The sequence below is a fragment of the Dromiciops gliroides genome, chromosome 2, assembly GCF_019393635.1.
Source record: "Dromiciops gliroides isolate mDroGli1 chromosome 2, mDroGli1.pri, whole genome shotgun sequence".
Classification (NCBI taxonomy): domain Eukaryota; kingdom Metazoa; phylum Chordata; class Mammalia; order Microbiotheria; family Microbiotheriidae; genus Dromiciops; species Dromiciops gliroides.
In genome coordinates this window covers 361,877,773-361,890,159 of record NC_057862.1, presented here as the reverse complement: position 1 = coordinate 361,890,159, position 12,387 = coordinate 361,877,773, and the positions used below count along the sequence as shown (strand labels likewise).

The window sequence follows — 12,387 nt, the reverse complement described above, 5'->3', positions numbered from 1 at the left end:
CGAAGTATTTCCTGCATCTTAGCATCTATAAATCCATCAACCTTTATTAATGCCCATCACACATGAGGTATTGTGCTAGGCACTAGGATACAGAAACAGTAAAGAAACATTCACTGAGGGAAGGATACAGTTGCAAGAGATATTGGAGAGGTGGAATCAAAGTTGGCCACAAAAAGAATGAGAGGGGTGAGGAGGGTTCAGGAGAACTCTAAGCATGTGAACTTGGGAAATGGGTAACTGGAAGGACAGTGGTGCTCTCAATAAAGACAGAGAATGTTGGAAAAGGGATGAGTTTCAGAGAGGAAGATAGTCAGCTTTGTTTTAGTTTTGTTGGGTCTGAGATGCTCAAGGAGCATCCAGTTGGAACTGTCCAAGAAGCAGCTAATGTAGGACTGAGGCTACAAAGGCTTGAACTATAGTATCTCAAGATCATAGACTGAGAGCGAGAAGGGACCTTAGAGGCTACCTACTGTGACTTCTTTCTTTTACAGGTGAAGAAACTGAAGCCTAGAAAGGTTAAGTGACTTGCCCAAGGTCACATGGCATCCATGGTGGGATTTGAATCCAGGTCCTCTGACTTCAGAGTTTGGTGCTTTTTTCATATTACACCACGATAGAAATCATCAGCAGAGAAATGATAATTAAAACCAAGAAACTCTATGAGGTGTACAGAGAGAAGGGAAGAGGGCACTTCTCAGTTCTAGAAACTGGGCTCCATTGGCCTAAAGTTACAGAACTTAGGTTCCCTCTATACTATGATAAAACATTGGAGCAGAACTTCCTGAAAGTTATTGCTATAATTTTCTTATTCTCATTTCTGTAGTGCTTTGAACAGATCAGTAATTCTACCTATTTCTCTGTTGTTGTTTGTCTTTCATTCTGAAAGAGGACCATGACAGATGTCATGATTTGTAGTGAATTGGATTTAAGTGAGGGAGGGCTTTGCAAGGTCACCAACCTCACTTCTCCAGAGCCATCTGGGTCCAGTGGCAAGATAGATATCAGGACAACTGAAGATGGTCCTGGATGTTTAAGGTTACTGGGGTTAAATTACTTGCCCAGGGTCACACTGGTAGTAAGTGTCTGAAGTGAGATTTGAACTCAGGTCCTCATGACCAGTGCTTTATCTACTAAACCACCTAGCAGTCTTACCTATTTCTTTTTTCTTTCTTTCTTTCTTTTCTTTGGTGAGGCAATTGGGGTTAAGTGACTTGCCCAGGGTCACAAAGCCAGTAAGTGTTAAGAGTCTGAGGCTGAATTTGAACTCGGGTCCTCCTGACTCCAGGGCCAGTGCTCTATCCACTGTACCATCTAGCTGCCCCAGCCTTACCTATTTCTCTAGCAGCTCAAGGGTTGCTGGCTAACAGCCTGTGGGATAAGCACTGCAAATGATAAAACTACAGAATCTAGAAGGCTGCTAGTTCAACAGCTACCAGAATAATCCCCTCTACAACACACATGGTGTGTCAGTGGTCACCCAGCCTCCATTAAAGACTTCCAGTGAAAGAGAACCCACCATCTTCCATGGTACCCTGTTCCACTTTGGGAGATGTCTAATTGTTAGGAGGTTTTCCCTCCTACCAAGCTGAAACCCATCCCTCTGCAACCTCTATTGGTCTTAGTCTGGCCCACTGGGACTGAACAGAACAAGTGTAATTCTTCTTCACAACAGCCCTTCAAATACAGCATAAGACAGAGAGAGAAGTGCCATATTTGGGGTGAAAAGAGCAGGGTTTGAAAATCACTTCTGCCAGGTGCATGAATGCACTATTGGTGGAGTGGTGAAGTGGGGCTGACGTCCTGGAAAGCAACTTGGAACTATGCCCTGAAAGTTATTAAACTGTGCATGACCTTTGATCCAGTAATACTGCTATTAGGTCTATACTCCAAAGATACTAGAGAAACAGGAAAAGGACTCATATGTACAAAAATACTTGTAGAAGCTCTTTTATGGTGGCAAAGAATTGGAAACTAAGGTGATACCCTTCAGTTGGGGAAGGCAAGTCATGGTATAAGAACATGATGGAATATTACTGTGCTGTGAGAAATGATGAAGGGGATGCTTTCAGAGAACCCTGGGGAGATTTCTATGAACTGATGCAAAGAGAAGTGAGCAGAAGCAGGAGAACAATTTATACAGTGACAGCAACAAGGCAAAGACAAACAACTTTGAAAGACTTAGGAATTCAGATGAACACAATGACCAACTGTCATTCCAGAGAATTCATCATGAAATAGGTCACCTACTTCCTAAGAGAGACATGATGGATTCAGAGTACAGATTGAGATGTTTTTTTTGGTATGGTCAATGTGGGAATTTGTTTTGTTTGACTCTACATGTTTGTAACAGGAGTTTTGTTTTTTGTTGCTTTCTTGGAGAGGTGGGGTGAAGCTGGAGGGAGAAAAGGCAGATTTTTGTTTTAAATAATGTTTTTAAAAGTAGAGAAGTGGATTTTGTATTCTACATTGGAGATCATAGGCAGCCAGCAAAGTTTATTGAATAGCATAGTGATGGAGTTACAGCTTTAGGAAGATCACTTTGTTAGCTGAGAGGGAGATATTAGAGTGAAGAGAGACTTGAGGGTGGGGGAACAACCTGAAGGTAGCTGGTAGGAGATGATGAGAGCCTGGACTAAGGTGTGGCTGTACTGGAGGAAAAAATGGGGCATTCACAGGGGGAGCTGCAATGGTAGAATTGACAAGACCTCCAATATGGGGGTGGGTGGGAATGAGAAGAGCTTGATGAGTGGAGAATGAAATCTATGTTGTGGGCCTGGGTGACTGGGAGGATGGTGGTATCCTCCATAGTAATAGGGAAAGTTAGATGAGGGGAGGATTTGGGGGGAAATGATAAGGAGTTCAGTTTTGGACATGTATCTAAGAAGTTAGTAAGACAGAGTGCGTGATATCCAGAAGTTGAAAATGTGAGACAAGATGTTAGGAGAGAGGTTAGGGCTAGATAAATAGTTCTGAAAATCATTTGCATAGAGTTTATAATTGAATTCATGGTAACATACCCTGGGATGCCCTTTGAGAATTATTGTCCTACTTCAAGACAGCTGTCATATCCTCCTCGAATCTTTCCTTTTCCGGGTTAAACCTCCCCAGTTCTTTTAATCCATTCCCACATGGTAACACCTCTAGGCCTGTTACCATCCTGCTTTCCCTCCTTTGGCTATTCTCCAAGTCATCAGAATTCTTCATAAAATATGGTGCTCAGACCTGAATAATACTTCCAATGACCAGGGCAGAGTCTGATGGGATTATTATCTCCCAAGTGCTTGATGCTATTATTCTCTTAATGCAGCCTAAAATGGAATTAACTTCTTTTGGCTCTTCTTAATGACTTATCTTGACCTTGTGGTTCAGTAAAGCCTACAGATCTTTTTCAGCAGGACTGTCATCTATATTATAGCTATTTTATGGAGGAGGAAATTGAGGTACGGACAGAGAAAGTGTTTGTATGCCTAGTAGGTGTCAGAGCCTGGGCTTTTGACTTGAAGTCCAGTGCTTTTTCCACCAAGCTAGGTTACTTGCACAAAACAAAGTCAGAATATGGTAATGTTTTACATAATCATACATCTATAACCCATATCTGATTGCTTACTGTCTCAGGGAGGAAAAGAGATAAAGAGTGGCACTCAAAACTACAAATAAAATGCTTATTACTTTTTTTTTGGTAGGGCAGTGAGGGTTAAGTGACTTGCCCAGGGTCACACAGCTAATGTCAAGTATCTGAGACTGGATTTGAACTCAGGTCCTCTTGAATCCAAGGCTAGTGCTTTATCCACTGCGCCACCTAGCTGCCCCCTTATTACTTTTTTAAAAAAGGAATTCAAAGTTTTAAAAATGTTAAAAATTGTTTTTATATGTAATAGGGGAGAAATAAAATACTAAATAAATTTTAAAATAAAATAAAAAAACAAAAACAAAGTTAGGGGTCTAATTAGATAGTTCATCACATTCTGTTATCACTAAAAGTAACTTTTATTTTTATAGGGCCTTAATGGTTACAAAAAGTTTTCCTTGTAGTCTTGTGAGTTACATAGTTTTGTTTGTGGGACCAGATTTGTGATTTTATTGGTATTGGGAACTCCTGATGAGGAAGTTCCCTACACTGATGCAAATCAGCCTTTCCCTTGACATTTATAGTCTTAGAGTTTCTTGAGAGGGTAACTGACTTTTCAATATGACACAGCCAATCCAGTGTATGTCAGAGGTAAGACAGGAACCCAGATCATCCTGACTTCAAAGTCGGTTTTCTATCTGTTAAACCGTTCTTCCACTTACATTAGATAGAACAGCTATCATCTATATTTTACAGATGAGGTGAGTAAAGTGAATCTCAGAGAAGTTGCCATAGGGATCAGAGCTCAGAACTTGGAAGGAAACTTGGATCTTGTCTAACCCCCTCATTTGAAAACTATGGAGATGGAGGCCTGAAGAAACAAAGTGACCTCTGCAAGATCACAAAGGTAAAGGCTAGTAAAGGTAAAGAGAGCTAGTATTTAAAACCAGGTCTTTGGACTCCCACTCCAAGGTTCTTTCTGGTATCACTGAAACTTAATGGACTTTGCCCAAGGCCACACAGCTTGAGATGTCAGAGGAGAGGAGGTGAATGAGAGGAGGAGGAGGGGGAGAGTCACTGCAGTGGGTACAGAGGGAATCTGGGAAATACTGTCTGATCTGAAGACTAGGCCCTGAGGTCAGCCCACCCCCACTGAGGAGACAAGGGGCCCCTCAAAAGGCAAAGAGAAAGCTCTACTGGGCTTAGGCTGAAGCCTACATAATGAAGCCCAAATTCCTCAGTATTGAAGTGCCTCCAATCTCCCTTTCCAGCCTCATCTCTCACTCATTTTCCTTCTCTAGGTTTCAGTTTCCTATTTGTAAAAGGAAATCAGGGGCAGCTAGGTGGTGCAGTGGATAGAGCACCGGCCCTGGATTCAGGAGGACCTGAGTTCAAATCGGGCCTCAGATGCTTGACATTTACTAGCTGTGTGACCCTGGGTAAGTCGCTTAACCCCAATTCCCTCACCAAAAAAAAAAAAAAAAAAAAAAAGAAAAGAAAAGAAAAGGAAATCAGTGGTAGGATAACAGATTTAGAGCCATAAAGAAGCATAGAAGTAATTGAGTCCAGCTCCCTCATTTTACATGGGAGAAAACTGAACCAAAGAAAGGCTAAGTGATTTGACCGGGGTCACTGATCTATTAAGTAACTGAGGCAGGATTTGAATTCAGAGCTTCCTGATTCCAAGTCCAGTGTTCTATCCACTACATGAGAATTTATGTTACCTGTATCCCAAGGCTGGGGTAAGCAAAGTGGGTAAGATGTGCTCTAGGAATAGTGGATGACTTGTTATACTCCAAACATGCAATTATGCCTTCCTATCCCCCAATTTTTCCTTATGGAATGCCTTTAACCTGAAATACTGTACCTTCTCTGTCTTTCCTATCTATCTACCTAAATCCTAATGATTGATTCTTCAAGGTCCAGCTTATGATACCTCCTCCAGAAAGCCTGCTCTGAATCCCCTAGTGAGAAGTGATCTCTGTTTCCTCTAACCCCCTTGGCTTTTGTTTGCCAGCTTCTCATATGATGATCATGTTCTATCCCTCATTACAGTTCTGTATTGTTGGAAGCCAATTGCAGAGGGCATTCAATACTGAGGAGTTTGGGCTTTATTTTGGGGCCAAGAGACCACAAAGTTTCCTCTTTCTCACGTTTTAGCTCTTCTACAAGACTAAAAGATTCAGGGACATTGGGCAAATCCCTGATCCTCTCTGAAACACAGTTTCTCATTTGTAAAATAAGGAGGTTGAACTGAAAAAGAAAGAGGAAAGAGAAAACTGCCTCTGTAGATCTTAGAGGAAGAACTGTGCCAATGCAAGGAGAATAGCTACAGAGATGGCCCCAAATTCACAGGAGACTAAAATCCAAGAAAAAAATCCAATCCCTTAGATGCTTATGCACAAATGCACAAATGATGGGAAACAGGTTGGTAACCATGGCTTTGGAGGATTGTGTGTGTGTGTGTGTGTGTGTGTGTGTGTGTATGTGTTTGTGTGTGTATGTGTATGTAAAGTATACTTTATTCACAATGAACAGCATTGGTAAAAGGGAAGGAACAGAGAAACTATGTGTATTACAGACACTTATTTGAAGAAATTTAGGAAGCAAAGTAGAGAAACAAGATGGCAAGTGATTGGATGGTTCTCAATGGAAGCTGAAACCAAAATGATATAAAGTAGAATGAGGACCAAATTGGGTGGAATTGCAAAAAGACAAATATAAGGTCAATATAAGGGAAAATTTCCCAACAATCAGATCATAAGATCTTCAGCTGGAAAGGACCTTGAAGGCCATCTAGTTTAGCCACTCCATTTTACAGATGAGAAAACTGAGGGCTGTGGAGATTAAGAGACTTGTCCAAAGTCACATAGGTAGTAAATGTGAAAGGTGGCATTGAACCCAAGGCCTTTGATATCAGAGTCAGTGATCTTTTCATAGAACCATGCTGATCTATTCCAAAATACAATGGGCTGCTTCAGGTGGTAGATGATCCCCCACTCCCTGGAGAACAAAGACCAGATGAATACTTGTTGGGTATGATGCAGAGGGGATTCTTGTTTGGGTATGGATTAGGCTATATGGCCTCTGTGGTCCCCTACAACTGTGAGATTATACTACAGAATACCTGGACAAGACAGAAAGAAGATATAGAGGGAGAATTTGGGAAATATTCTAAGTCTGGCACTGAAGCCTGATATAGTATGGCTGGGGTGGCGGGATTTCAATAATCCAGACAGCTGCTGAAGCAAGTTCTCTCTACCAACCTTCCTTCCTATTTCCTTCCTTCCTATTTCCTTCCTTCCTTCCTTCCTTCCTTCCTTCCTTCCTTCCTTCCTTCCTTCCTTCCTTCCTTCCTTCCTTTCCTAGCCTCCTTCCTTCTCCATTTCTTCCTTCTTTCTCTTTCCTTCCCTTCCTTCCCCTTCCATCCTTCCCTCTCCTCTCCTCTCCTCTCCTCTGCTCTCCTCTCCTTTCCTTTTCTTTCCTTTCCTCCATCCTTCCTTCTGTTATAGGGTTAGGAAATGGGTCTAGGGTAACTCTCCTTGAGAAGCTAAACTGAAGGACAAAACACACCTTGAGAAGCAAGATAGATAAGCCCATTAGGCATGGCTGCTGCCTGAATGGTGACAGGGGAACAGAGATAGTTCCAGAGGTCAGCTCGCCAGCCCACTCCCAATAAGGGCTCAGGTGATCACCCCATTGACCATCTGTAAAAGCTATGGCCTATCTCCTGTTCAAGGAGATAGGTATCTCAGAGAAGGTCTCTGAACCATTTCCCCTTCTCTAGTGATTAAATAAAATATTATTTTATTCTAATTGTATTTGTGTGCCAGAGGGTGTAATTCTTTAAAGAGGAATACCTAAGGACCCCACACCAACCAATTTCCCCATGACACTTCCTTTTTTCCTTCCTTCCTCTGTGTGTGTGATACAATGGAAGGAACACTGCCTGTGGAGTCAGGAGATGTGGGCTCTAATCTCACCTTTCATCTGTCCTCTAGCAAGATGTTTGCTCTACCTGGGCTTTAAGGGTAGTCTGACCAGATGGCTTTTTAGGTCTCTTACAACTTTATATCCCTAATTCTAATGAATCAACATGCATTTATTATTATTATTATTATTATTTTTTAGGCAATGGGGGTTAAGTGACTTGCCCAGAGTCACACAGCTAGTAAGTGTCAAGTGTCTGAGGCCGGATTTGAACTCAGGTACTCCTGAATCCAGGGCTGGTGCTTTAACCACTGCGCCATCTAGCTGCCCCCAATCAACATGCATTTATTAAGCTTTTCCCACATGCCAGGCACTATGCTAAATGCAGGACAGAAAAAGAAAGGCAAAGACACAGTCTCCACTCTCAAGGAACTCATCTTTTGAATGGGGCAGAGGATATATAAATGTCAAAGTACATATAAGATAGAGGCAAAGTAAATGGAAGGGCAGCTATGTGGTGCCATGGATAGAGCACTCAGCCAGGAGTCAGCAAGACTCCTCTTCCTGAGTTCAAATCTGACTTCAGACACTTACTGGCTGTGTGACCATGGGCAAATCACTTAACCCTGTTTGCCTCAATTTCTTCAACTGTAAAATGAGTTGGAGAAGGAAATGGCAAACCACTCTAAGAAAACCCCAAATGGGATCACAAAGAGCCAGATACAACTGAACGACAACAATGGAAAGCAATTCCAGATGAAACAGCTTGGAGCTCAGGATTGGATTCCTGTTGAAGGTAGGATGTGAATTGGATCTTGAAGGAAGCCAGGAAAGCAAGGGGGTGGGGGTGGGGGTGGGACAGGACATTCCAGGCAAGCATAGAGAAGAGTTAGTTCAAAGGTTTGGTGTTGGGAGACAGAGATGGAAGGCATAGGCTCATGAACCTGTATTGTTAGAGTAAGAGAAGGGAGGTAAGTATAAGAAGACTGGAGAGATAGGAAGGAGCCAGGTTGGGAAAGGCTTTAAATGCCAAATAGAGGACTTTATATTTGATCTTAGAGTTAATAGGGAACCATTGGTATTTACCAAGTGTGTGATGACATGGGTAGACTTCACTTTTAGGAAAATCACTTTGGCAGTTAAGTGGCATAGGCAGAAACCTGAGTCAGGGAGACCAATAAGAAGGCTACTGAAATAGTCTTGGTGAAAGGTGATAAAGTCTTCATTAGCGTGTATCTATATGAGTGGAGAGGATATATATATATATATATATATATGTGTGTGTGTGTGTGTGTATGATGTTGAGAAAGTAGAAACAACAAGAGTTGGTAACAGATTGGATAGGTGAGGTTAGTGTGAGCAATGAGTAAAGTTGCACACTGAAGTTGCAAGCCTGGGTTACTGGAAAGATGCTGGTACCTTCAGTAGTAACAGGAAAGTTGGGAAGAGGAGATAATGAGTTCTGTTTTAGACAGATTGAATTTGAGATGTCTATAAAACATCACTGAGTCATTTCAGTTGTATCCAACTCTTTGTAACTCTATTTGAAGTTTTCTTGGCAAAGATACTGGAGTGATGTGCCATTTCATTCTCCAGCTCATTTTATAGATGAGGAACTGAGACAAAGAGGGTGAAATAACTTGCCCAGGGTCACACAGCTAGTAAGTGTACAAAGCCAGATTTGAATTCAGGGTAACTACCTGGTACAATGGGTAGAGTCAGAGTCAGGAAGACCTGAGTTCAAATCTGGCCTCAGATACTTACTAGCTGTGTAACCCTGGGCAAGTCACTTAGCCCTATTTGCCTCAGTTCTTTATCTGTAAAATGAGCTGGAGAAGGAAATGGCAGACCACTCAAGGATCTTTGCCAAGAAGACCCCAAATGGGGTCACAGAGAGTTGGACATGACTGAAAAAACTCAACAACAACAACAACAACAACAAGACATCCAGTTCAAGATGTCTGGTAGGCAGAGATATAAGATTGGAGCTCAGGATATAGACTAAGATTACATATATCAATCTGGGAATCATTGGCATAGATATGACCATTAAACCTATGGAAGTTGATGAGATCACTAAGCAAAATAGTATGGAGAGAGAAAAAAAGGGGGCCCAGGATAGAGCTTTGGAGGACACCAATTTTTTTTTTTTTGCGGGCAGTTAAGTGACTTGCCCAGGGTCACACATCTCGTAAATGTCAAGTGTCTGAGGCCAGATTTGAACTCAGGTTCAAATTTGGAGAAGGCAGATTCAGTTGAATGATGAGGTCAGAAACCAAAATACCTTAATGGTAATTTAATCTGTCAAATGGTGGAGAAAGCAACAAGGGGAATTGCTATTCCTGACCCAATTTTTATCAACAGGATGGAGCTGGTTGTTGGAATGGAAATGAAGGGGATAAGTGACTTCCTTCTTAGAATTTGTTATAGAAAAGGAGAGGAAAGCTGGGCATAGTCTGACAGGCACCCTAGATTTTTAGAGAGCAGACTTCAAAGGGTTCAGGAAAACCATAGGTAGGGTCTTCTGAACTAAAATTCTATAGAGGGTCCCCAGGAGGGATGGGAAACTTTCTGCTTTTTTTTTTGGTGAGGCAATTGGGGTTAAGTGACTTGCCCAAGGTCACACAGCTAGTAAGTGTCAAGGGTCTGAGGCTGGATTTGATTTGAACTCAGGTCCTCCTGACTCCAGGGCTGGTGCTCTATCCACTGCACCACCTAGCTGCCCCAGGAAACTTTCAAGAATGTAATTTTGGAGACACAAAGAGAAACGATTTTGATAAGGAAGAAAAGAGGAAATTGTCTTAAGAGATTAATGTGTATACACTAACAACAACAACAACAAAAAAGACGTGCATAGTGTAAGAGATGATGAGCATCAGCAATACAATGATCCAAGACAATTCCAAAAGACTCATGAAGGAAAATGCTCTCCACAACCCGAGAAAGAACCAATGGAGTCTGAACACAGATCCAAGCATACTATTTTTCATTTTCTTTATTTTTTGGTGTTTTTTCCTTTGGTTTTATTTCTTCTTTCACAATATCACTAATATAGAAATATGTTTTACATGATTGCACATAGATGAGGACTGAATGATGAGGGAGGAGGCAAGAAAGGGAGGGAGAAAATTTGGAACTCAAAATTTTATTTTAAAAAATGAATGTTAAAAGTTGCCTTTATATATAATTAGAAAAAATAAAATACTATTTAAAATAAAAAAGAAATGATGAGCATTATGAACATAGAGAAGTATGAGAAGACTTAAAGTGAATTAGATTTAAAGCAAAGCTAGAAGAAATAGGAAACTAATATGCTCAATGAATAAAATGATGTGAATGGAAAGAACAACAATAAAAGAAACCGAATGTTGTATAATTACAATGACAAACTTGTCCCTGAAGAAATGAGGAGAAAATCTCCCTCCCTCCATTCTTTGCTACAGTGGGGGTGGGGGAAGACTATATTCTGCTCCGACTACTTCTGTATTATGGGTGTAGAACACAGTATATTCTGTCAGATTCAATTAATGTGTTGGTTATTTTGACTGAATTGCTTCCCTCCTTTTTCTTTTCTAATAAATTCTTGATGTAAACACAAATTTTAAAAAAATATGTAAAAGACTACATAGACCACGAAGAAAATGTATTAAGTGAAGAAGAAGGGGTAAAAGGGTGCTTTATACTATTTGTGTTTATTTCTCTTGGTTCTGTGATGTGTTAGTTTACCTGGTAACAGCAATGGCTACTGGGCATCATGTCCATCTCAATAGATAACTTAATAGATAACTGTCCATTTGACTTGATTGTGTTTTTATTATGTTGACTTTAAAAAAAACACAACTAAATAATGTCATTTCTAGCATGCCTGGAAACAAAGTTCAAAGAAAAAAATAAACAAAGCACAGAAGATGGAAGCAAGGGCAAGGTTACAAGATAAATGCAAAAACATGGCACGGTTGTGGGAGCACAGTGTCAGGAATGCTAAATTTGGAAATGAGCTGAGACTGGTGAGGAATCAGAGAGACAACAAAAAGGGTCTCCTTTAGCTATTTTGGGAAAAGAGAACCAAAGAAGGAACAGAACCAGGGCTTAGACTTAGGGTGAATGGGCTGGTGATAATGGATAAGAGAGAGAAAAGAGAACTACTCAACTATAACATTTTCTTTGCCAAGGAAAAGAATCTTTGGATTCAATAGGACAGAACAAAAATGGCCCACAGGGAGTTGGAACCCAAGACAAATAAGCAAGTGGTAAGAGAGTACTGTTGGGCAGCTAGGTGGAACAGTGTTTAGAACACTGAGCTTGGAATCAGGAAGACTCATCTTCCTGCATTCAAATCACACACTTACTAGTTGTGTGATCCTGGGTAAGTCATTTAACCCTGTTTGCCTTAGTTTTCTTATCTGTAAAATGAGCTGGAGAAGAAGATAGTAAACCATTCCAGTATCTTTGCCAAGAAAATCCCAAATAGGGTCAGGAAGAGTCAGACATGACTGAAATAAAACAAGAAGGGAGTACTACCTTCCCCCAAAGGAGCTGAAGTCATTAGATGAAAAAGAACAACATGCCTCAACTGGCAGAAATGATTCTTGAGCCACTGTTAGTAATCTTTGGAAAATTATAAAGTAGAAGAGAGGACTGGGAAGTAGGACTGGAAAAAGGTAAATATGCTGATTTTGAAATGAAAGAGTCTACAAACTAGAGGCCAGTGACCTTGACTTTGATGCGTTGCAAAATTCTAGAATACATTATTAATTAGTAAATATTCGCTAATTAGGAAATAATAATGAGTGAATAGAGCATATTAATTAGTGAATATTTAGAAAAGGAACAGCAATCAAGGAGAAACATTATGGCTTCATCAAGGTCAAGACATGCCAGGCCAACCT

General features: G+C 40.8%; 1 protein-coding gene across 5 annotated transcripts in view; it reads right to left on the bottom strand.

Moving 5' to 3' along the window:
• The window catches only part of DLGAP4 (DLG associated protein 4), a 252,502-nt gene that overhangs the window by 83,875 nt on the left and 156,240 nt on the right, over positions 1 to 12,387 (bottom strand). The gene's annotated exons all lie outside the window — the stretch shown is intronic.